Source organism: Sturnus vulgaris, unplaced genomic scaffold (genome assembly GCF_052056855.1).
Source record: "Sturnus vulgaris isolate bStuVul1 unplaced genomic scaffold, bStuVul1.hap1 Scaffold_87, whole genome shotgun sequence".
NCBI lineage: Eukaryota > Metazoa > Chordata > Aves > Passeriformes > Sturnidae > Sturnus > Sturnus vulgaris.
Window position 1 is genome coordinate 3,607,677 of NW_028276756.1, and position 12,377 is coordinate 3,620,053.

General features: G+C 52.2%; 1 protein-coding gene and 1 non-coding gene across 2 annotated transcripts in view; both read left to right on the forward strand.

The window, feature by feature from the left end:
- The window catches only part of LOC148217326 (olfactory receptor 14A16-like), a 169,692-nt gene that overhangs the window by 135,641 nt on the left and 21,674 nt on the right, over positions 1 to 12,377 (forward strand). The gene's annotated exons all lie outside the window — the stretch shown is intronic.
- LOC148217330 (small nucleolar RNA SNORD45) lies at positions 9,610 to 9,693 on the forward strand. The gene has a single exon (XR_015801123.1). It is a non-coding gene; the product is annotated as a small nucleolar RNA SNORD45 (small nucleolar RNA).

The following is a 12,377-nucleotide window of genomic DNA, read 5'->3' on the forward strand; positions in this document are numbered from 1 at the left end:
AGACATCAGCTCTGCCCGCTGAAGTCAGAGGATTGAAGGACACCAGTTCTACCACTGTGAAGTCAATAGGGATTTAGGGACACCACGTCTACCCATTGATAGGGCTTGATTGGGAGGAGTTACTGTTTAAACTGGGAGCACTGGGAAGGGCTAAGGGGGAGACACTGGGGTGACTGGGAGCACTGAAGCAAAATTGGGACCTCAGGGAGGGATTTGTAGGAATAAATGGAGATAAACAGGACTCCAGGTCTAACCCGTTGAAATCAATAGGAATTTAGGGACAGCAGGTCTACCCTATAAAGGCAATGAGATTTAGGGGCACCAGGTCTATCCAGTCAAAGTAATGAGGATGTTTGAGACACTAGTTTTGGGAGGCCCCAGGGGTTTTGGTGATCCAGGTGTCCAAGGGGTACCCAGGTATATCCGGGTGATATCTGGGGGTGTTACCGTATGGACTAGAAATCCTGAATATTGGAATATAAAGTGTATAAACCATAATAGTAGTAGTAATGCTAAGGCTTGAAGACTGCAGTCCCCAGAGTAGGCCCTGGGAAACCAACTTAAGAATGTGCTGTGCTAAGAGCATGCAGAACCGTTAGTGATAAGGTTAAAGTATAAACATAAATAAAGTACTGGTGGTGGGCAGTGGCATAAGAGAGAGATTGAGGAGGAGAACACTATAGTCCTAAGATAAGCAACCATGTAAGATTTATGACGCCAAAATGCTATCTTCAAGGTGAATGTATCTACAGAAGAATGTGTACTTCTGCACATAAACCATTTGTAAAAAGGGTATAAAAAAACCCTCTAAAAAGGGAACCAGTGGGATCCTGACTTAGGACGCGAGTCCGCAGGTCCCCGGGCCCTGAATAAAGCACCGCATAAACTGACACTCTGTTAGTTTGTGTTTTACTTGGGGTTTCGGGCAGCACCAGTGAGCATCTGAGTGGCTCAGCAGGGCCCCAGCTGCTTCCTCCTGGATTACAGGGGTCTGTTCTGCTCCCTGTCCCCATCTGCCAGCTCAGGAGAACACTTGTCCTGAGCTCAACCTTTCTTACTGTTGAAAACTGATGCAATGAATGTGTTAAGTACCTCAAATTCTTCCTCATCTTTAATTACTATATTCCCAACTGCATCCAATAAAGAACTGAGGTTTTCCTTGTCCTAGCTATAAATATATGTATAAAAATTATTTTCAGTATTTTTCAAAGAAGCGGCAAGGTTAAGCTGCAATAGAGCTTTCACCTCTCTCCTTTTTTTTCTGCAAGATTTAATAACATCCTTAAAATCTTCCTGAGTTGCCTTCCCCTTGCTCCAAAGCTGATGCACCTTCTTTTTTCCCTGAGTTCCTGGAAAAATCTCCATGCCCAGCCAGGCCAGTCATTTTCCTTGCTAGCTCAGTTTTGGCATGCAGGACAGGCTGCTCCTTCTCCTTCAAGATTTCTTTCTTGAGGTGTGTCCATCCTTCCTGAAAGCCTTTATTTTTACAGGCTGTTTCCCTCAAAAAAATCAGTACCTGATTTGGTTCTCTCCAAATCTGCATCCTGAATAGGCTGAAGTCTGCCCTCCATGATTCCACTGTAGAAGTTTAAATGATGGCCCTCCTTTTTTCACAGAATATTGAAAACTGGATTATTTCATGGTCACTGTACCCCAAACAGCCTCTGACCACCACATCTCCCACCAGCCCTTCTCTGTTTGTGAACAGCAGGAGACAGAGCTTTCCTTGGGAGTGTTACCAAACATCGGGTAAAATAATAAACTGCTTAACATCAATGTAACCTTAAAAAGCAGCATTCTTTATTTGGCTGGATACACAGGGGGACAGCTCCTCCCAAAGCCGTGCATGCTGAGTACAGGAAATTTCTGTTTATATTCTGTATTTTGCAGACTTATTCATTGACTGTCCTGGACTAAACACACAAATGATAATCATTTGCCCACAATCATTAACATATTTCCCCTCCCCTTTACCCATGGGTTCTTCTGTCCTGGGGGTCTCTCTGCTGGTCCCTGGTGGTCATGGATCCCAATGTTCCAGTTCAGCCTGGCTGAGCTGGCAGGACACTGAGGCTGGGGAGCTTCCAGTTCTCTTTCTCACACAATGAGCAGTGTGCAGTTTCCAGAGGCCAGTGGTTTTGGAGAACAAGAATTCTGTTAGCTCAGCTGGGGTGGGCAATTTATCATCTGGGAACATGAGGTCACAGAGTGGCTTATGGCATCATAGACTGGGTTATGAGAGGTCATTGAAAAGCTATGACATCACAGGCTGTGTGACATCATAGAGCTGACTGTGACATCACAGAGCAGGCTGTGACATCACAGCAGGGGTGTGTGACATCACAGCAGGACTGTGTGAGGTCGCTGTGTTGGTCACTCTGCCCCAGCACCCCCTCACAGTTTCCCCAGACAAGTCCAATGCTGTTCATGCCCAGCAGGGTCCCCTGTCCCCCGGGATCCCCCTGCTCCACCTGGAGCCACAGCCTCCCCCAAGGATGTTCCACAAATCAACCCCAGAGCCTGACACGGGGACAAGGGGCCAGGGCTGTGTGACCAGGACATCAAGGCCGTGGATTATCCAGGTCACTGGGGCCTGGTTTGGGTTGCCCAGGGCAGGAAAGATGTCTGGCAGCTGGAGCAGGGTGAGGGAAGGGCCTCCAAGGTGGGGCTGGAGCCCTTTGGCTGTGAGGAGAGGCTGAGGGAGCTGGGCTTGTCCAGCCCGGAGCAGGGAAGGCTGAGGGGCTCCTCATGCCAGCAAGGACAGGAGGAGTTTAAATGACTCAGGCTGGTTTCAGCATTTCCTCAAAATCAAAAGCAGCTTGACTTCCCTTCCTCCATCTATCAGTGAAAGCTTTATAAATAGAACATTTTTCATGTTGTTTTAACCACACTCCAGGCAGAGCATCCTGATGCAACAACTTGATTGTGTTTATATCTATCACAGCATAACCTGCGCCTAAAATCGATTTTCTACAGAAATCCCCTGTGGATGGTGGATGTCTCAGATGCTGCTGGGATGTCTCACATTGTTCAGGGAAGAGTTTCAAGGTTTATTAAATTTCATGATGTTTACATTTTCATATTAGCAGTGAAGAGAATCCTTTTCTTACCTTTCAAGTTCTACCAGCTCCTGACCTCAAAAGCACAGAAACCTGATGAGGCAGTCGGGATCAGGAAAGGGCAGAGCCAGGGATTTGGGGTGGTTGTGAGCCCAGGGCAGGAGCCAGCCCTTGGCCTTGCTGAACCTCATCCAATTGTCCTGGGCCCATGGCTCCAGCCTGTCCAGATCCCTCTGCAGAGCTTCCTGCCCTGCAGCACAGCCACACTCCCACCCAGCTTGGCCTCACCTGGACACTGACTCAGGGTGCCCTCCATGGCCTCGTCCACATCAGCAAGAAAGAGATTTCACTGCCCTGGCCCCAATCCTGAGCCCTGGGGACACCCCTGCATGTGACTCCATTGCCCAGCACTCCTTGGCCTGGACTTCTGTTTTTTATGGAGCTGTGCCTGGCTTTATTTTATTTGCTGACAAGAAATGAACATCCCTCTGTGTCTCAGGCAGCGCCGTCTCCAAGGAAAGCAGGTGGGAGTTGGTGCCAAGGAGCTGAAAGCTGCAGGCACAGCCTGGAGGGGAGGGAGCTCAGATTTGCACAAGGCTGCTCTGAGTGCCAGGGCTTGGATGGGGGACATGGTGGGGTAGGGACAGAGTGTGATTGATTGTCAGCCATAAAGGGTCTTGATTTTCATCTCTGGTCAGACTACATTAGGAGGGGCTGGGGATCAATATCAACTGGAGATTGCTGATATCAGTGTATAAAAAAGAAAATAAAAGTAAGAAAAAAAGATATTCTCTCTTTTTGTCTTTAATTGAAATATGTTTTGAATGGAGTGAAAGCTTAGGCAAGTCCTGCCTTATGCTCAGGTTTCTGGCAGTAACTCTGTTTCAGGCGACCTGCACACCAAATTGCTTTTGCTCACAAGAGAATGGCTGATGAGGTCTATTATAAAATGAATTATTTACTGAATGGACTCAAGATTAACAGACAAGACACTTTAACTGGAATACTTACTGCACAGGATAAACAAAAGAAGCCCAGGTAGATACAAACACCGTGCACAATAAAGTTCCCTATATTACAGCTAGTGAAGGAATAGCAGAGATCAGGAGTCAATGTAACTTAGCACCAAACTGATGAGGGAGTACACATGGAGAACTTTCACTCAGCTCCCAGAAAAGGAACCACAAAGATGCATCCAGACTTGGGGGAGAAGCCCTACCTGTTTGCAGGGACTATGCAGAAGATTTCTGCTTGGTGAAAGTTCTGTGTAGCTTTTCTAGTTTGTAAAGTGAAGTGTGTGTCACTCAGAAATTCAAGGCTCATCTCCCTTCAGGCTGCTCTCAAGGCCAGATGTTCATGGTCAGCTGGGAATTCCACCTCCCTGGCACCAGAGAGAACTCAGGACAGGACAGATGTCGGGCCTGGGTTATCTCAGCAATTCCTGAGAGGGGGAAGATGCCCTGAGTGATGGCCCCAGCTGATGGACAGAAGAGATGAGCTCTGCTGGGCCATAGGGGAAGTCCTGCTGCAGGAACCTCATGGAACCAAGGGTCTGTTGTGACATTGTGATGGCTCCTGGAACCAAGGAGACCATGGTGACATTAATGAACCTCATGGAACCAAAAGTCCATTGTGACTGATCAAGGCCTGATGGAACCAAAAAGAGCATTGTGACACTGTGGGGCCCCATGGACCCAAATCTCCATTGTGACAGTGCAGAACCTCATGGAACCAAGGGGCCTTTGTGAACCCTGCAAGGCCTCAGGGAACTAAGGAGTGCAAAGCTCTCAAACCTTCCTTGCAGGGTTCTGCCTTGGGGAAGGGGAAACTCCTTGGTGGTACCTTGGCCTGGCACACACCAGAGGAGTGTGTCTGTTTTCAATATAGAAAGTAAGGAGTTCTTGATTGCTTAAAAAAAACCCCAAACCAAACAATTTCCTGAGTGCAGGCAGTTCTCCAAGCAAAGCAGGTCACAGGTAAGTGAGGACAGACAGGAAGGGTTGGGAAATGTGGAGCAAGGTTGTGCACACTGGGTCAGACCTCAAGGCACAGCTTCTGTGAGCAGGCCAGACCTCCTGAGGAGAGATCTTGGATCAATATCAATCACAGAATGCTGGAATCACCTCTGCTCTAAAGAAAAACAATAATAAAATAAACCCTTTAAAATAGGAATGTTGGTGCCCGAGGTGTCCCAGCGTGAGGCTGGGCCAGGCCATGGCTCTGTGTGCCAGGAGCCGGCAGCGCTGGGTGCAGGGAGCCCAGGGAGGGCACAGCAATGCTGGGCTGAGAAATGCTGGGGGGGACAGCGAGATGGGCGTGTGCAGCCGGCCAGGGCACAGGAGCAGCACGCACAGGGGGCACAGCCTGCAGGAGAGATGGCCGAGGGCTGGGCAGGGCTGGCAGGGCCAGAGGCACCCAGGCCTTTGTGCCCTGGGCTCGGGCAGGGCCTCTGCAGCCCCACAGAAGGAACTTTCCTGGCAGGGGCTGCACTTTGCTTCTGCCTCGGCCCTCCCTCAGGAGGCTGCCAGGGCTGGCAGCTTGATGACATTTGTCCTTGCTGCCCCTGCCATCCCACTGCCCCAGCAACAGCCCCGAGCCACCCGTGAGGGACAGGCCCTGCTGGGCCAGGCCTGGGCTCAGGCCTTGGCCTTTCTGCTTCCTCCACCCAGCCCAGGCCTTGCTCAGCATTGCAGTTCCCTGCTCACAGCCTCGGGCTCCTGCAATCCTGCCCTCAAGGATCTGCTCTCACCACTCCCTGGGGAGCCTTTGGCACTCCCTGCCCTCAGTGGGGCCACTGATGCTCCAAGGGACTTGGAGTTTTGCTTCTGACTCCTGGAGCAGCTTCTTCAACCTTCTCTCAGTGCCTGAGGCTCCTGGGCTCAGCCCCAAATCCACCGTGGAGGTGATTAAAATACAGAAAGCTCTCAGGATCTCTTTGTCTTCCTTCAATTGTCTTCAAGTCTGCAGGGCTTGTGCAGCTGATTGGAGTCAGTTTGGAGTTCTGTTAAGGAGGAAAATTTCGAAGTGCACCTCATGATTTTTGTTTTTATTTAGTTGAGCATTTTTTTATTTTTCAGTTCATTGTAGAGGTGATAGAAGCATTCGCCAGGTGATCTTGATGCTGAATGTCTCCTTAGGAGGTCTGGGCGTGTAGAAGAGTGACCCTGACACTGATTGGACAACCTGCTCCTCACCCCTTCAGTCACCATGTCAGACATCGCCCACCTGGGACTGAGTCAAAACATTAAAATAAAAATTATTAATTTTTACTTGGAATTAAAAGGTGCCTATTAATGAAATTTTAGTAATAGTTTTTTGTTTATACTAATATAGTTCTATATTTTTCTTACTTCTATATTTATGTAAAAAAATCTATACATTTTTAGCAAGCAAAAAAGATTTTGTTCATTGGTTCTAAGTAACACTATTCCCATCATTAATTAATTTGTCAATTGACCACTATTGGGTATTGATTCCTCCCTCTTTATGCTTATAAGTCCTATTTTTACTCCTTTAGTGCTGGGTTTTTTTTAATCATTTTCTCAGACAGGGTAAAAGGGGCCACTCTGGGGGAGCCGGGTGGGAATTCGATGCGGCACTGAGGGATTCTGATGGACACTTGGGGATCCGGGCGGCCACTTGGGAGGCTCTAACGGGGCTCTCTGGGCCGCGGGGGTTCATGGGAGTTGTAGGCACAGGTATAACACGGTTCAATGGAGCTGTGGAGCACCATGGGAGTTGTAGGCGCAGCTCCAAAGTGTCTCGGTGAAACATGGGGCATGACCGGAGATGACGTCACAACTGCAATGCCATGGTACGGGAACTACGGAGCATGATGGGAGCTGTAGTCCCTTAGGTAGCTTGGGGTTTGGGGGCCCAGGAAGGCATTTCGGGGACACTTTTGCGTCCGAACTGCGATTTGAGGTCCTCAGGAGAGAACGTGAACGGTTCGGGAGCACTCTGGGGGAACTTGGGGAGCTCTAACCGGGCTTTTTAGGGCTCAGGGAATGGCAGGAGTTTTAGGCGCCAGATTATGTTATGTGAAATTCAGAAGCCGCCGGGGATGAGAGGAGAAGAAATTCCCAGAAATGACTGTAACAGGAATCTGTGGTGTTGGGAGCATTCAGGGGATCTGGGGATGCTTTTAGGGGGTCCCGAATGGGTGCTGTGGAGGCACTTCAGAATCCTGGAGGATCTGGGGGACACTTAAGGGACATGTGGGGACGGATACCGGGGTTCTGTGGGGCGCGGGGCATGACGGGCGTTGTAGTCCCAGCTCCAATGGGGTTCTATCGGTCCGCGGGGCATGATGGGAGTTATAGGCAAAAAGAAAAGATGGCGCTGACACCAGGCAGCCCCCCTAAGCCTCGATCCCCGGCGCTGATTGTTTGCAGGCAACGATGGGCAGAGGCGGGAGGAGCCCATTCAACCCCTCCAGTCCCTCCCAGTACAGCCCAGTTCATCCCCAGGACAGGCAGTACAACCCCAGTGCCCCTCCAGGCCCTCCTTGTACACTTGAGTTCATTCCTATTCCCTTCCAGTTCCCCCCAGTGTCATGCATAGTATGCCTCAGTGTCCCCCAGTCTTCCCAACACTGTTCTTCCCAGTGTGATAAATGTGATTCGTGCTAATTAAACTGTAACTATATTAACAAAGTTGTATTTAGATGAATAGAAGACAATTGTTACAGAGTGAGGGGGGAGATGGGTGAGACAGGACACAGGACATCTTCCAGATGTTGGGAGTCGAAGAAAGAGGTTGGAAGAAAGTCAAACAAGAATAGTAGAAGGACGTAGGTCTGACAAGCAGCATCTAGAAATAGAAAGTTTTGACCTTGAAATGGGCCAAAATGGGATGATTCCAAGCATGGGACTTAATTAAAGTCTTGTTATGGAAAACATCTGCTCAGTCACACAGTGCACCTGAGCTACCTGCAGGTCACACCTCGGTCACTGATGAAGACGATGAGCCTTCATCGGAAATAAGACCCTCAAAAGGATGAGAGACCCCCTAACCCATTATAGAGCATGCACCATATACACACAGTGACGGAGATTTTAGGAATAGAAACTAGGAGGAGTTTTCTAGAACCTTCTGTAGCCTACAGTATATAAGTGGGATTGTTAGCCTGGATGCTTTGGTACGTGAGGAATGGGAGCCACTCCCTGTACCCCCGGTCAGTTTTGCTTATGCTTTATACGAACCTCAATTATACTGAATTACTTACTGCCAAATTTTGTATATTCTCAAATATATGCTCTTTGATTGTATTCATCTCCAATACTTTAATTGTCATCTCCAATACTTTGATTGTATTCGTTTTTGTTACAATTTAAAAATCTACTATTAAATTTAATCTTGTTGCTTGATAAATTGGAAAAATAGAACATCATTCATAACACCAGGTAAGCAGTGGTGGTCGAATAAACGTCCTTATCCCAATTCACAAACTCTGCGGAGACAGTCAGTCTCACAGATAACCGTCTGGTCCTTGTAGATAACCACCAGTGAAATCTGGAAGTCTGCTCCTTGAGATTGGCAGCACTGATCAAACAAAGGCAGGAAGGGCTATCGGGAAGACTGATATTGCAAGCTGGTAGTCCATGCAGCTTACTTGGAAAACATAACATAGCATAATATAACAAGGTGATTTTAAACAGAACTATTTAATCATATCATTTCTTTTATCTAGTGTCCATGCTTCAGTTCAGAGCTTAGTATTCTGGTTTATACAAGCCCCAATGCTTTTGTGATTAACACGGATCTTTTATGGATGGTCCCAGGATGGAGGCAGAGGGGATGGAGCCGGCTGGGGTGGAGAAGGATGCCCCGAGAGTGGAGGGGGATGGGGATGGAGGCGGGGGAGATGAGGGTGGATCCAGGGCAAGGCGGGCACGGCCCGGGAGCGGATCCTGGCGGCGGCTCCTCCTCCCGGGGCAGCGCGGGCGGATGATCCTGGGGAGCGGCCGCGGGGTGCGGGACGGGACCGGGAGAACGGGGGGATAGCGGGGAACGGGGGGGATAGCGGGGAACGGGGGGGATAGCGGGGATTGGGGGGATAGCGGGGATTGGGGGGATAGCGGGGAACGGGGGGGATAGCGGGGAACGGGGGGGATAGCGGGGATTGGGGGGATAGCGGGGAACGGGGGGATAGCGGGGAACGGGGGGGATAGCGGGGAACGGGGGGATAGCGGGGATTGGGGGGAGAGCGGGGAACGGGGGGGATAGCGGGGATTGGGGGGATAGCGGGGAACGGGGGGGATAGCGGGGAACGGGGGGATAGCGGGGAACGGGGGGGATAACGGGGATTGGGGGGATAGCGGGGATTGGGGGGATAGCGGGGAACGGGGGGATAGCGGGGAACGGGGGGATAGCGGGGAACGGGGGGGATAGCGGGGATTGGGGGGATAGCGGGGATTGGGGGGATAGCGGGGAACGGGGGGATAGCGGGGATTGGGGGGATAGCGGGGAACGGGGGGGATCCTCTGTGTGGGTGCCGGTGCCGGGGCTGTGGAAGGAAGGGGAGGAGGAGGAGGAGGAGGCGCTGGCCGGCCCGGGATGAGCGCTGGCATGTATTATCTGAGGCGAGCTGATGTCTCTCACCGCTTTAGCTCTAGAATTACTCTGAGGCCCGGCCATCCCTCCCTCCCTCCCTCCCTCCGGCAGCGCAGCTTTTGCCCGCGGTGCCATCGAGTCCCCGGGCCGGGCTCTGAGCCCGGAGCTCTGCTCAGGCCGGCCCTAAAGCCGCAATGTTTTGTGCTTCCCGCAGGTGTGTGGTTAAAGCCGGGACATTCCAGGCCCGGTGTCTGATGCAGCGTTTTGGAGAGTGCCCAGAGCTGCAGGTGCCAGTGGCACAGGTGAGGTTTGGGGTGACCCAGGCGCTCCCAAGGCTTTGGATGTGCAGCCCCTGGGAAGGCTCCCTGGGCCTGTGCTGGGCTCCTGTCAGCTCCCCAGGCATGGGTTTGTGGGCAGGGAAAGGAAAGGAGCCAGGGCCTCGTGTTCATCTGGGTCCTTTTGTATCTAAAGTCCAGATTTGGCTTCTGGTGCTGTATTTTCTACTGCAATTTAAACATTCTGTTTTTAATAAAACTATTTTTGGTGTCGTTTTCGTGTCCCTGGAGACACAATGGTCATCGTGTGGGGAGGAGGGAGAGCTCAGGAAGGAGAAAGGATGGGGGAAAGGTGCTTGTAATTTTACTTCTCAATGTCCTCTGATTTTTTGGGCAATAACTTCAGGTCATTCTCCTCCATGGAGTGTGTTTGGCCAGTGATCAGGGCGAGGTTTCTCCCCATTCTTATCCCAGGGCAGGAGCCTTTCAGCGTGGGCTCTGTGCCACTGGGTGGCCTCGTGGTTTTCTGTCTCTTGTGATCGCTGTGTGCATCTCCAGGGAGGCAAACGAGGCCATGCTGAGCCTCGAGATGCAAAATGTTCCCATTTGCCAGGGAAATGTTCGTGTTGGCCAGGCTGGGAACATCTCAGCATGTCCAGGGCCGGTGAGGGATGGGGTCCAGCACTCCAAGTGACGCTGGGACCAGAACCACAAGGACCATTTGGAGCCACACTTGAGCCTGGGGATGACCTTGACCTCAGCCTGACGCTGCTTCACCCCAGGACAGGAGAGCCACCATCAGCTTTTATTACCCACCCATAAAAGCTTCACCTTTGAACCTCCCCAAATCCCATCTGGGACCCCCCTACGGGACCCCCCCAAACTCTGGGACCCCCCTCCAGCCCCCTCAGCCACGCTGTGGCCGCAGCTTCATCTCAGTGAAGGGGATGGAGACGTTGAAGCCTTTCCAGGGGAACCAGTGGATGCCCTGTGGGGGAGCTGGGGGGTCAGAACCCTTGGAGAGTTCCAGAGACCCCCATAAATCCCCATAGAGACCCCACAGTCGCTCCCCAGATTCCTATGGGCACTCATGGACCCTTAGGGATCCCCATAGACACCCCAGAGACCACAGAGATCCCTACAGGCCCTACAGGACCACACAGGCCCTATAGATCCCACAGACCCTTTTTCCACAGGGCCCTATGGAACCCTATGGACTCCCACAGACCCCTATGGACCCTCAGAGAACCCCATGGACCCTCCCAAAGATTCCCTCATACACCCCCAGACCCCTCCATAGTCCTATAGCCCACCCTAGACCTCCTGTGGGGGGATATGTCAGGGACCCCCAAACTCAGCAGGAGCCACCAAAACCCACCCGAAACCCCAATACCCCCAGGGACCCCACAGACCCTGCCAACCAATGAACCCCAAACCCCCAGGGATCCCAAATCCCATCAGGACCCCACAGAATTCCCCAAATACCCCATGGACCCCAAAACGCACCAGGAAACACCCAGGAATCCCAAAACCACCAGGAACCCCAAAACCTACCAGACATTCTCAAAACCCACCAGGGACCCCAAAACCCACCAGGGACCCCACAGACCCCTGTCAGCCAGTGAACCCCAAAACCCCCAAGGATCCCAAATCCCAGCAGGACCTCACAAAACTCCCCAACACCCCAGGGATCCCCAAACCCACCAGGGACTCCCAAAACAACCCAGGGACCCCCAAACCCACCAGGAACCACCAAAACTCAGCAGAAACCCCAAAATACCCCAAGGACCCCGAAACTTATCAGGCACCCCCAAATCCACCAGAAACCCCAAAACCACCAGGGACCCCCAGGGACCCCAAAACCCACCAGCGACTCCACAGTCCTCTGCCATCCAGTGAACCCCCGAACCCCCCATGGATCCCAAATCCCATCAGGACTCCCAAAAATTCCACCCCAAACCCCCCCGGAACCCCCCCCGGCCCCGGCGGTGCCGCTGAACGCTCCCACGCGGAGCCGGTACCGCTCCTGGGCGCTGCCCACGGCCAAGTCGCGATAGATCGCCAAGGCCGAGTCGCGACCGGCCCGCAGCTCCACGCGCAGCTCCGTGGGGGTCGCGGCCGTCGGCTCGTGCAGCGCCTCGTTCCCTGCACCCCAAAAATCCTCCGGTACCCCCAGGACTCCTGCGGGGTCCCCTCGAGTTCCCCCGTCCCCCCCCCCAGTGCTCTCCCTGAAATATTGGGGACCCCCAAACTGCTGGGGAGTCCAAATGTGCCCCATGAACTCCTGGAGACCCCCCAAATCCTTCCCGGACCCCAAAACCGGATTTGAATGTTTGGGGACCCCAGAAGTGTCCCCTGATCTCCTGGAGACCCCCCAAATCCTTCCCGGACCCCCAAACCAGATCTGAATATTTGGGGGGACCCTCCCTGGATCCTACGAGTTCCCCCCTCGGACCCCTGGGGATCCCCCAAATTTTGGGGTCCCACC